The following is a 13,071-nucleotide window of genomic DNA, read 5'->3' on the forward strand; positions in this document are numbered from 1 at the left end:
ACATGAAAATGAAGAGCTGACCACAGTTGTGTGGATACCCAGTAAAAAGCAGGGCTTAGAGTGTGAACAGACCGCTGAAAACCAGCATTGTGTTACTTGGACATTCATAAGTGGTGTAATGAAAGCCTACCTGGAGTGCAGATTCAGATGAATTCCAGATTGGCAGTGAATGATTGGAACATTCTGTACTGGCGATTCCAATGATTTCTGAAGTCTGATATTGTGGAAAAGAAAATGAAAGGCTGACCAGGTTTGAGTGGATAGACAATTGAACAGCACACTGCGAGTGTGAAAAGGCGGCTGAAAACCAGCATTGGATTACTTGGTCATTCACCAGTGCTGTAATGAAAACCTGCCTGGAGCGGAGAGTCAGATGAATTGCAGAATCGCAGTGAATGAATGGAACAGTCTGTAGTGGAGATCATAATGATTTCTGAAGGCTGGTTTGTGTGGAGAGGAAAATGAAGAGCTGACCAATATTGAGTGGATAGCCCATTGAACAGCACTTCTGCGAGTTGAACATGCCTCTGAAAACCAGTAATGAGTTACTTGGACATTCACCAGTGGCGTAACGAAAACCTGCCGGGAGTGGAGGTTCAGATGAATTCCAGATTCGCAGTGAATGAATGGAACATTCTCTAGTGGTGATTCCAATGATTTCTGAAGGCTGGGTTTTGTGGACACGAAAATGTAGAGCTGAACAGGGTGGAGTGGATAGCCAAATGAACAGCACGTCTCTTAGTATGAACAGGCCACTGAAAACCAGCATTGGCTTACTTGGACATTCATCAGTGGTGTAACGAAAGCCTTCCTGGAATGCAGATTCAGATTATTTCCAGATTCACAGTGAATGAATGGAAATTTCTGTAGTAGAGATTCCAATGATTTCTGAACGCTGGGTTGTGTGGACAGGAAAATGAAGAGCTGACTGGGTTTGACTGGATTGCCAATTGAACAGCAAGGCTGTGAGTGTGAACAGCCGCTGAAAACCAGCATTGGATTACCTGGTCATTCACCAGTGTTGTTAGGAAAATCTGCCTGGTGTGGAGAGTCAGAGGAATTCCAGATTCGCAGGGAACGAATGGAACATTCTGAAGTGGAGATAAGAATGATTTCTGAAGGCTCGGTGTGTGGAAGGAAAATCAAGAGCTAACCAGCGTTCACTGGATAGCCAATTGAACAGCACGGCTGCGAGTGTTAACACGCAGCTGAAACCAGCCTTGGGTTGCTTGGACATTCACCAGTGGTGAAACGAAAACCTGCTGGGAGTGGAGAACAAGATGAATTCAAGATTCGCGTGAATGAATGAAACATTCTGTAGTGTAGATTGCAATGGTTTCTGAGGTTTGTATTGTCTGAACTGGAAAAAGAAGAACTCACCAGTGTTGAGTCGCTAGACCGTGAACAGCACGGGTTCGAGTGTGAATAGACCGCTGAAAACCATCATTGCGTTACTTGAACATTCAGCAGTGGTGCAATGAAAACCTGCCGGGAGTGGAGATTCAGATGAATTCCAGATTCGCAGTGAATGCATGGAACATTCTCTAGTGGTGATTCCAATGATTTCTGAAGGCTGGGTTTTGTGGACACGAAAATGTAGAGCTGAACAGGGTGGAATGGATAGCCAAATGAACAGCACGTCTCGTAGTAAGAACAGGCCACTGAAAACCAGCTTTGGCTTAATTGGACATTCACAAGTGGTGTAACGAAAACCTGACGGGAGTTGAGAATTAGATGAATTTCAGATTTGCAGTCAATGAATGGAACATTCTGTGGAGGAGATACCAATTGTTTCTGAAGTTTGGGTTATGTGGACAGGAAAATGGAGCTGAAGAGGGTTGAGTGGATAGCAAATTGAACAGCACGGCTGAGAGTATGAGCAGGCCACTTAAAACCAGCATTGGCTTACTTGGATATTTACCAGTGGTGTCACGAAAACCTGCCGGGAGTGGAGATTCAGATGAATTCCAGATTCGCTGTGAATGAATGGAACATTCTGTAGTGGAGATAACAATGATTTCTCCAGTCTCTGTGGTGTGGACAGGAAAATGTAGAGCTGGCCAGGGTTGAGTGGATAGCCAATTGAACAGCACCACTGCGCTTGTGAAGAAAACACTTAAAACATTGGGTTACTTGGACATTCAACAGTGGTGTAACGAAAACCTGCCGGGAGTGGAGGTTCAGAGGAATTCCAGATTCGCAGTGAATGAATGGAACATTCTCTAGTGGAGATTCCAATGATTTCTGAAGGCTGGGTCGTGTGGAAGGAAAATCAAGAACTAATCAGGATTTAGTGGAAAGCCAATTGTATAGCATGGCTGCGAGTGTGAACATGCAGCTGAAAACCAGCATTGGGTTACTTGGACATTCATCAGTGGTGTAAGGAAAACCTGCATGGAGTGGAGAGTCAGTTGAATTCCACATTCGCAGTGAATGAATGGAACATTCTGTAGAGGAGATTCCAATGATTTCTGAAGCCTGTGTTGTGTGGACAGGAAAATGAAGAGCTGACCAGGCTTGAATCGATAGCCAAGTAAACAGCAGGGCTGCGAATATGAACAGGCCGCTGAAAACCAGCATTGGGTTACTTGGACATTCAACAGTGGTGTAATGAAAACCTGCGTGGAGTTGAGAGTCAGATGAATTCCAGATTCGCAGTGAATGAATGGAACATTCTGTAGTGGAGATAACAAAGATTTCTGAAGGCTGGTAGTGTGGTGGGACAATGAAGAGCTGAACAGGGTGGAGTGAATTGTCAATTAAACAGCACGGCTGCGAGTATGAACAGGCCTCTGAAAACCAGCATTGGCTTACTTGGACATTCACAAGTGGTGTAATGTTAACCAGGCGGGAGTGGAGAATCAGATAAACTCCAGACTCGCAGTGAATGAATGGAACATTCTGTAGTGGAGATTGCAATGATTTCTGAAATCTGGATTGTGGGGACACGAAAATGAAGAGCTGACCAGTGTTGAGTGGATAGCCTGTAAAAAGCCTCGGCTTCGAATGTGAACAGACCACTGAAAACCAGTATTGCATTACTTCGACTTTCAGCAGTGGTGTAACGAAAGCCTGCGTGGAGTGCAGATTCAGATGAATTCCAGATTCCCAGTGAATGAATGGAACATCCTGTAGTGGAGATTACAATGATTTCTGAAGGCTGGGTTGTGTGCACAGGAAAATGAGGAGCAAAACAGGTTGAGTGGATAGCCAATTGAACAGCACGACTGCGAACATGAACAGGCCTCTGAAAACCAGCATTGTTTTACTTGGACATTCACAAGTGGTGTAAGATAAATCTGCAGGTAGTGGAGATTCAGTTGAATTCCAGATTCGCAGTGAATGAATGGAACATTCTGTACTGGAGATTGCAATGATTTCTCAAGTCTGGATTGTTTGGACATGAAAATGAAGAGCTGACCACAGTTGTGTGGATACCCAGTAAAAAGCAGGGCTTAGAGTGTGAACAGACCGCTGAAAACCAGCATTGTGTTACTTGGACATTCATAAGTGGTGTAATGAAAGCCTACCTGGAGTGCAGATTCAGATGAATTCCAGATTGGCAGTGAATGAATGGAACATTCTGTACTGGCGATTCCAATGATTTCTGAAGTCTGATATTGTGGAAAAGAAAATGAAAGGCTGACCAGGTTTGAGTGGATAGACAATTGAACAGCACACTGCGAGTGTGAAAAGGCGGCTGAAAACCAGCATTGGATTACTTGGTCATTCACCAGTGCTGTAATGAAAACCTGCCTGGAGCGGAGAGTCAGATGAATTGCAGAATCGCAGTGAATGAATGGAACAGTCTGTAGTGGAGATCCCAATGATTTCTGAAGGCTGGTTTGTGTGGAGAGGAAAATGAAGAGCTGACCAATATTGAGTGGATAGCCCATTGAACAGCACTTCTGCGAGTTGAACATGCCTCTGAAAACCAGTATTGAGTTACTTGGACATTCACCAGTGGTGTAACGAAAACCTGCCGGGAGTGGAGGTTCAGATGAATTCCAGATTCGCAGTGAATGAATGGAACATTCTCTAGTGGTGATTCCAATGATTTCTGAAGGCTGGGTTTTGTGGACACGAAAATGTAGAGCTGAACAGGGTGGAGTGGATAGCCAAATGAACAGCACGTCTCTTAGTATGAACAGGCCACTGAAAACCAGCATTGGCTTACTTGGACATTCACAAGTGGTGTAACGATAACCCGCCGGGAGTTGAGAGTCAGATGAATTTAAGATTCGCAGTGAATGAACGGAACATTCTGTGGAGGAGATACCAATTATTTCTGAAGGTTGGGTTATGAGGACAGGAAAATGTAGAGCTGAATAGGGTTGGGTGGATAGCAAATTGAACAGCACGGCTGAGAGTATAAGCAGGCGGCTTAAAACCAGCATTGGCTTCCTTGGACATATACCAGTGGTGTCACGAAAACCTGCCGGGAGTGGAGACTCTGATGAATTCCAGATTCGCGTGATTGAATGGAACATTCTGTAGTGGAGATTGCCAAGATTTAGAAATCTGGATAGTCTGGACAGGATATTGAAGAGCTGACCAATGTTGAGTGGATAGCCAGTGAACAGCACGGTTTCGAGTGTGAACAGACCACTAAGAAGCAGCATTGCATTACTTGGACATTCATCAGTGGTGTAACGAAAGCCTTCCTGGAATGCAGATTCAGATTATTTCCAGATTCACAGTGAATGAATGGAAATTTCTGTAGTAGAGATTCCAATGATTTCTGAACGCTGGGTTGTGTGGACAGGAAAATGAAGAGCTGACTAGGTTTGACTGGATTGCCAATTGAACAGCAAGGCTGTGAGTGTGAACAGCCGCTGAAAACCAGCATTGGATTACCTGGTCATTCACCAGTGTTGTTAGGAAAATCTGCCTGGTGTGGAGAGTCAGAGGAATTCCAGATTCGCAGGGAACGAATGGAACATTCTGAAGTGGAGATAAGAATGATTTCTGAAGGCTCGGTGTGTGGAAGGAAAATCAAGAGCTAACCAGCGTTCACTGGATAGCCAATTGAACAGCACGGCTGCGAGTGTTAACACGCAGCTGAAACCAGCCTTGGGTTGCTTGGACATTCACCAGTGGTGAAACGAAAACCTGCTGGGAGTGGAGAACAAGATGAATTCAAGATTCGCGTGAATGAATGAAACATTCTGTAGTGTAGATTGCAATGGTTTCTGAGGTTTGTATTGTCTGAACTGGAAAAAGAAGAACTCACCAGTGTTGAGTCGCTAGACCGTGAACAGCACGGGTTCGAGTGTGAGTAGACCGCTGAAAACCATCATTGCGTTACTTGAACATTCAGCAGTGGTGCAATGAAAACCTGCCGGGAGTGGAGATTCAGATGAATTCCAGATTCGCAGTGAATGAATGGAACATTCTCTAGTGGTGATTCCAATGATTTCTGAAGGCTGGGTTTTGTGGACACGAAAATGTAGAGCTGAACAGGGTGGAATGGATAGCCAAATGAACAGCACGTCTCGTAGTAAGAACAGGCCACTGAAAACCAGCTTTGGCTTAATTGGACATTCACAAGTGGTGTAACGAAAACCTGACGGGAGTTGAGAATTAGATGAATTTCAGATTTGCAGTCAATGAATGGAACATTCTGTGGAGGAGATACCAATTGTTTCTGAAGTTTGGGTTATGTGGACAGGAAAATGGAGCTGAAGAGGGTTGAGTGGATAGCAAATTGAACAGCACGGCTGAGAGTATGAGCAGGCCACTTAAAACCAGCATTGGCTTACTTGGATATTTACCAGTGGTGTCACGAAAACCTGCCGGGAGTGGAGATTCAGATGAATTCCAGATTCGCTGTGAATGAATGGAACATTCTGTAGTGGAGATAACAATGATTTCTCCAGTCTCTGTGGTGTGGACAGGAAAATGTAGAGCTGGCCAGGGTTGAGTGGATAGCCAATGGAACAGCACCACTGCGCTTGTGAAGAAAACACTTAAAACATTGGGTTACTTGGACATTCAACAGTGGTGTAACGAAAACCTGCCGGGAGTGGAGGTTCAGAGGAATTCCAGATTCGCAGTGAATGAATGGAACATTCTCTAGTGGAGATTCCAATGATTTCTGAAGGCTGGGTCGTGTGGAAGGAAAATCAAGAACTAATCAGGATTTAGTGGAAAGCCAATTGTATAGCATGGCTGCGAGTGTGAACATGCAGCTGAAAACCAGCATTGGGTTACTTGGACATTCATCAGTGGTGTAAGGAAAACCTGCATGGAGTGGAGAGTCAGTTGAATTCCACATTCGCAGTGAATGAATGGAACATTCTGTAGAGGAGATTCCAATGATTTCTGAAGCCTGTGTTGTGTGGACAGGAAAATGAAGAGCTGACCAGGCTTGAATCGATAGCCAAGTAAACAGCAGGGCTGCGAATATGAACAGGCCGCTGAAAACCAGCATTGGGTTACTTGGACATTCAACAGTGGTGTAATGAAAACCTGCGTGGAGTTGAGAGTCAGATGAATTCCAGATTCGCAGTGAATGAATGGAACATTCTGTAGTGGAGATAACAAAGATTTCTGAAGGCTGGTAGTGTGGTGGGACAATGAAGAGCTGAACAGGGTGGAGTGAATTGTCAATTAAACAGCACGGCTGCGAGTATGAACAGGCCTCTGAAAACCAGCATTGGCTTACTTGGACATTCACAAGTGGTGTAATGTTAACCAGGCGGGAGTGGAGAATCAGATAAACTCCAGACTCGCAGTGAATGAATGGAACATTCTGTAGTGGAGATTGCAATGATTTCTGAAATCTGGATTGTGGGGACACGAAAATGAAGAGCTGACCAGTGTTGAGTGGATAGCCTGTAAAAAGCCTCGGCTTCGAATGTGAACAGACCACTGAAAACCAGTATTGCATTACTTCGACTTTCAGCAGTGGTGTAACGAAAGCCTGCGTGGAGTGCAGATTCAGATGAATTCCAGATTCCCAGTGAATGAATGGAACATCCTGTAGTGGAGATTACAATGATTTCTGAAGGCTGGGTTGTGTGCACAGGAAAATGAGGAGCAAAACAGGTTGAGTGGATAGCCAATTGAACAGCACGACTGCGAACATGAACAGGCCTCTGAAAACCAGCATTGTTTTACTTGGACATTCACAAGTGGTGTAAGATAAATCTGCAGGTAGTGGAGATTCAGTTGAATTCCAGATTCGCAGTGAATGAATGGAACATTCTGTACTGGAGATTGCAATGATTTCTCAAGTCTGGATTGTTTGGACATGAAAATGAAGAGCTGACCACAGTTGTGTGGATACCCAGTAAAAAGCAGGGCTTAGAGTGTGAACAGACCGCTGAAAACCAGCATTGTGTTACTTGGACATTCATAAGTGGTGTAATGAAAGCCTACCTGGAGTGCAGATTCAGATGAATTCCAGATTGGCAGTGAATGAATGGAACATTCTGTACTGGCGATTCCAATGATTTCTGAAGTCTGATATTGTGGAAAAGAAAATGAAAGGCTGACCAGGTTTGAGTGGATAGACAATTGAACAGCACACTGCGAGTGTGAAAAGGCGGCTGAAAACCAGCATTGGATTACTTGGTCATTCACCAGTGCTGTAATGAAAACCTGCCTGGAGCGGAGAGTCAGATGAATTGCAGAATCGCAGTGAATGAATGGAACAGTCTGTAGTGGAGATCCCAATGATTTCTGAAGGCTGGTTTGTGTGGAGAGGAAAATGAAGAGCTGACCAATAATGAGTGGATAGCCCATTGAACAGCACTTCTGCGAGTTGAACATGCCTCTGAAAACCAGTATTGAGTTACTTGGACATTCACCAGTGGTGTAACGAAAACCTGCCGGGAGTGGAGGTTCAGATGAATTCCAGATTCGCAGTGAATGAATGGAACATTCTCTAGTGGTGATTCCAATGATTTCTGAAGGCTGGGTTTTGTGGACACGAAAATGTAGAGCTGAACAGGGTGGAGTGGATAGCCAAATGAACAGCACGTCTCTTAGTATGAACAGGCCACTGAAAACCAGCATTGGCTTACTTGGACATTCACAAGTGGTGTAACGATAACCCGCCGGGAGTTGAGAGTCAGATGAATTTAAGATTCGCAGTGAATGAACGGAACATTCTGTGGAGGAGATACCAATTATTTCTGAAGGTTGGGTTATGAGGACAGGAAAATGTAGAGCTGAATAGGGTTGGGTGGATAGCAAATTGAACAGCACGGCTGAGAGTATAAGCAGGCGGCTTAAAACCAGCATTGGCTTCCTTGGACATATACCAGTGGTGTCACGAAAACCTGCCGGGAGTGGAGACTCTGATGAATTCCAGATTCGCGTGATTGAATGGAACATTCTGTAGTGGAGATTGCCAAGATTTAGAAATCTGGATAGTCTGGACAGGATATTGAAGAGCTGACCAATGTTGAGTGGATAGCCAGTGAACAGCACGGTTTCGAGTGTGAACAGACCACTAAGAAGCAGCATTGCATTACTTGGACATTCATCAGTGGTGTAACGAAAGCCTTCCTGGAATGCAGATTCAGATTATTTCCAGATTCACAGTGAATGAATGGAAATTTCTGTAGTAGAGATTCCAATGATTTCTGAACGCTGGGTTGTGTGGACAGGAAAATGAAGAGCTGACTAGGTTTGACTGGATTGCCAATTGAACAGCAAGGCTGTGAGTGTGAACAGCCGCTGAAAACCAGCATTGGATTACCTGGTCATTCACCAGTGTTGTTAGGAAAATCTGCCTGGTGTGGAGAGTCAGAGGAATTCCAGATTCGCAGGGAACGAATGGAACATTCTGAAGTGGAGATAAGAATGATTTCTGAAGGCTCGGTGTGTGGAAGGAAAATCAAGAGCTAACCAGCGTTCACTGGATAGCCAATTGAACAGCACGGCTGCGAGTGTTAACACGCAGCTGAAACCAGCCTTGGGTTGCTTGGACATTCACCAGTGGTGAAACGAAAACCTGCTGGGAGTGGAGAACAAGATGAATTCAAGATTCGCGTGAATGAATGAAACATTCTGTAGTGTAGATTGCAATGGTTTCTGAGGTTTGTATTGTCTGAACTGGAAAAAGAAGAACTCACCAGTGTTGAGTCGCTAGACCGTGAACAGCACGGGTTCGAGTGTGAGTAGACCGCTGAAAACCATCATTGCGTTACTTGAACATTCAGCAGTGGTGCAATGAAAACCTGCCGGGAGTGGAGATTCAGATGAATTCCAGATTCGCAGTGAATGAATGGAACATTCTCTAGTGGTGATTCCAATGATTTCTGAAGGCTGGGTTTTGTGGACACGAAAATGTAGAGCTGAACAGGGTGGAATGGATAGTCAAATGAACAGCACGTCTCGTAGTAAGAACAGGCCACTGAAAACCAGCTTTGGCTTAATTGGACATTCACAAGTGGTGTAACGAAAACCTGACGGGAGTTGAGAATTAGATGAATTTCAGATTTGCAGTCAATGAATGGAACATTCTGTGGAGGAGATACCAATTGTTTCTGAAGTTTGGGTTATGTGGACAGGAAAATGGAGCTGAAGAGGGTTGAGTGGATAGCAAATTGAACAGCACGGCTGAGAGTATGAGCAGGCCACTTAAAACCAGCATTGGCTTACTTGGATATTTACCAGTGGTGTCACGAAAACCTGCCGGGAGTGGAGATTCAGATGAATTCCAGATTCGCTGTGAATGAATGGAACATTCTGTAGTGGAGATAACAATGATTTCTCCAGTCTCTGTGGTGTGGACAGGAAAATGTAGAGCTGGCCAGGGTTGAGTGGATAGCCAATGGAACAGCACCACTGCGCTTGTGAAGAAAACACTTAAAACATTGGGTTACTTGGACATTCAACAGTGGTGTAACGAAAACCTGCCGGGAGTGGAGGTTCAGAGGAATTCCAGATTCGCAGTGAATGAATGGAACATTCTCTAGTGGAGATTCCAATGATTTCTGAAGGCTGGGTCGTGTGGAAGGAAAATCAAGAACTAATCAGGATTTAGTGGAAAGCCAATTGTATAGCATGGCTGCGAGTGTGAACATGCAGCTGAAAACCAGCATTGGGTTACTTGGACATTCATCAGTGGTGTAAGGAAAACCTGCATGGAGTGGAGAGTCAGTTGAATTCCACATTCGCAGTGAATGAATGGAACATTCTGTAGAGGAGATTCCAATGATTTCTGAAGCCTGTGTTGTGTGGACAGGAAAATGAAGAGCTGACCAGGCTTGAATCGATAGCCAAGTAAACAGCAGGGCTGCGAATATGAACAGGCCGCTGAAAACCAGCATTGGGTTACTTGGACATTCAACAGTGGTGTAATGAAAACCTGCGTGGAGTTGAGAGTCAGATGAATTCCAGATTCGCAGTGAATGAATGGAACATTCTGTAGTGGAGATAACAAAGATTTCTGAAGGCTGGTAGTGTGGTGGGACAATGAAGAGCTGAACAGGGTGGAGTGAATTGTCAATTAAACAGCACGGCTGCGAGTATGAACAGGCCTCTGAAAACCAGCATTGGCTTACTTGGACATTCACAAGTGGTGTAATGTTAACCAGGCGGGAGTGGAGAATCAGATAAACTCCAGACTCGCAGTGAATGAATGGAACATTCTGTAGTGGAGATTGCAATGATTTCTGAAATCTGGATTGTGGGGACACGAAAATGAAGAGCTGACCAGTGTTGAGTGGATAGCCTGTAAAAAGCCTCGGCTTCGAATGTGAACAGACCACTGAAAACCAGTATTGCATTACTTCGACTTTCAGCAGTGGTGTAACGAAAGCCTGCGTGGAGTGCAGATTCAGATGAATTCCAGATTCCCAGTGAATGAATGGAACATCCTGTAGTGGAGATTACAATGATTTCTGAAGGCTGGGTTGTGTGCACAGGAAAATGAGGAGCAAAACAGGTTGAGTGGATAGCCAATTGAACAGCACGACTGCGAACATGAACAGGCCTCTGAAAACCAGCATTGTTTTACTTGGACATTCACAAGTGGTGTAAGATAAATCTGCAGGTAGTGGAGATTCAGTTGAATTCCAGATTCGCAGTGAATGAATGGAACATTCTGTACTGGAGATTGCAATGATTTCTCAAGTCTGGATTGTTTGGACATGAAAATGAAGAGCTGACCACAGTTGTGTGGATACCCAGTAAAAAGCAGGGCTTAGAGTGTGAACAGACCGCTGAAAACCAGCATTGTGTTACTTGGACATTCATAAGTGGTGTAATGAAAGCCTACCTGGAGTGCAGATTCAGATGAATTCCAGATTGGCAGTGAATGAATGGAACATTCTGTACTGGCGATTCCAATGATTTCTGAAGTCTGATATTGTGGAAAAGAAAATGAAAGGCTGACCAGGTTTGAGTGGATAGACAATTGAACAGCACACTGCGAGTGTGAAAAGGCGGCTGAAAACCAGCATTGGATTACTTGGTCATTCACCAGTGCTGTAATGAAAACCTGCCTGGAGCGGAGAGTCAGATGAATTGCAGAATCGCAGTGAATGAATGGAACAGTCTGTAGTGGAGATCCCAATGATTTCTGAAGGCTGGTTTGTGTGGAGAGGAAAATGAAGAGCTGACCAATATTGAGTGGATAGCCCATTGAACAGCACTTCTGCAAGTTGAACATGCCTCTGAAAACCAGTATTGAGTTACTTGGACATTCACCAGTGGCGTAACGAAAACCTGCCGGGAGTGGAGGTTCAGATGAATTCCAGATTCGCAGTGAATGAATGGAACATTCTCTAGTGGTGATTCCAATGATTTCTGAAGGCTGGGTTTTGTGGACACGAAAATGTAGAGCTGAACAGGGTGGAGTGGATAGCCAAATGAACAGCACGTCTCTTAGTATGAACAGGCCACTGAAAACCAGCATTGGCTTACTTGGACATTCACAAGTGGTGTAACGATAACCCGCCGGGAGTTGAGAGTCAGATGAATTTAAGATTCGCAGTGAATGAACGGAACATTCTGTGGAGGAGATACCAATTATTTCTGAAGGTTGGGTTATGAGGACAGGAAAATGTAGAGCTGAATAGGGTTGGGTGGATAGCAAATTGAACAGCACGGCTGAGAGTATAAGCAGGCGGCTTAAAACCAGCATTGGCTTCCTTGGACATATACCAGTGGTGTCACGAAAACCTGCCGGGAGTGGAGACTCTGATGAATTCCAGATTCGCGTGATTGAATGGAACATTCTGTAGTGGAAATTGCCAAGATTTAGAAATCTGGATAGTCTGGACAGGATATTGAAGAGCTGACCAATGTTGAGTGGATAGCCAGTGAACAGCACGGTTTCGAGTGTGAACAGACCACTAAGAAGCAGCATTGCATTACTTGGACATTCATCAGTGGTGTAACGAAAGCCTTCCTGGAATGCAGATTCAGATTATTTCCAGATTCACAGTGAATGAATGGAAATTTCTGTAGTAGAGATTCCAATGATTTCTGAACGCTGGGTTGTGTGGACAGGAAAATGAAGAACTGACTAGGTTTGACTGGATTGCCAATTGAACAGCAAGGCTGTGAGTGTGAACAGCCGCTGAAAACCAGCATTGGATTACCTGGTCATTCACCAGTGTTGTTAGGAAAATCTGCCTGGTGTGGAGAGTCAGAGGAATTCCAGATTCGCAGGGAACGAATGGAACATTCTGAAGTGGAGATAAGAATGATTTCTGAAGGCTCGGTGTGTGGAAGGAAAATCAAGAGCTAACCAGCGTTCACTGGATAGCCAATTGAACAGCACGGCTGCGAGTGTTAACACGCAGCTGAAACCAGCCTTGGGTTGCTTGGACATTCACCAGTGGTGAAACGAAAACCTGCTGGGAGTGGAGAACAAGATGAATTCAAGATTCGCGTGAATGAATGAAACATTCTGTAGTGTAGATTGCAATGGTTTCTGAGGTTTGTATTGTCTGAACTGGAAAAAGAAGAACTCACCAGTGTTGAGTCGCTAGACCGTGAACAGCACGGGTTCGAGTGTGAGTAGACCGCTGAAAACCATCATTGCGTTACTTGAACATTCAGCAGTGGTGCAATGAAAACCTGCCGGGAGTGGAGATTCAGATGAAT

The sequence above is a fragment of the Sorex fumeus genome, unplaced genomic scaffold (genome assembly GCF_029834395.1).
Source record: "Sorex fumeus unplaced genomic scaffold, SorFum_2.1 ptg000114l, whole genome shotgun sequence".
Lineage (NCBI taxonomy): Eukaryota > Metazoa > Chordata > Mammalia > Eulipotyphla > Soricidae > Sorex > Sorex fumeus.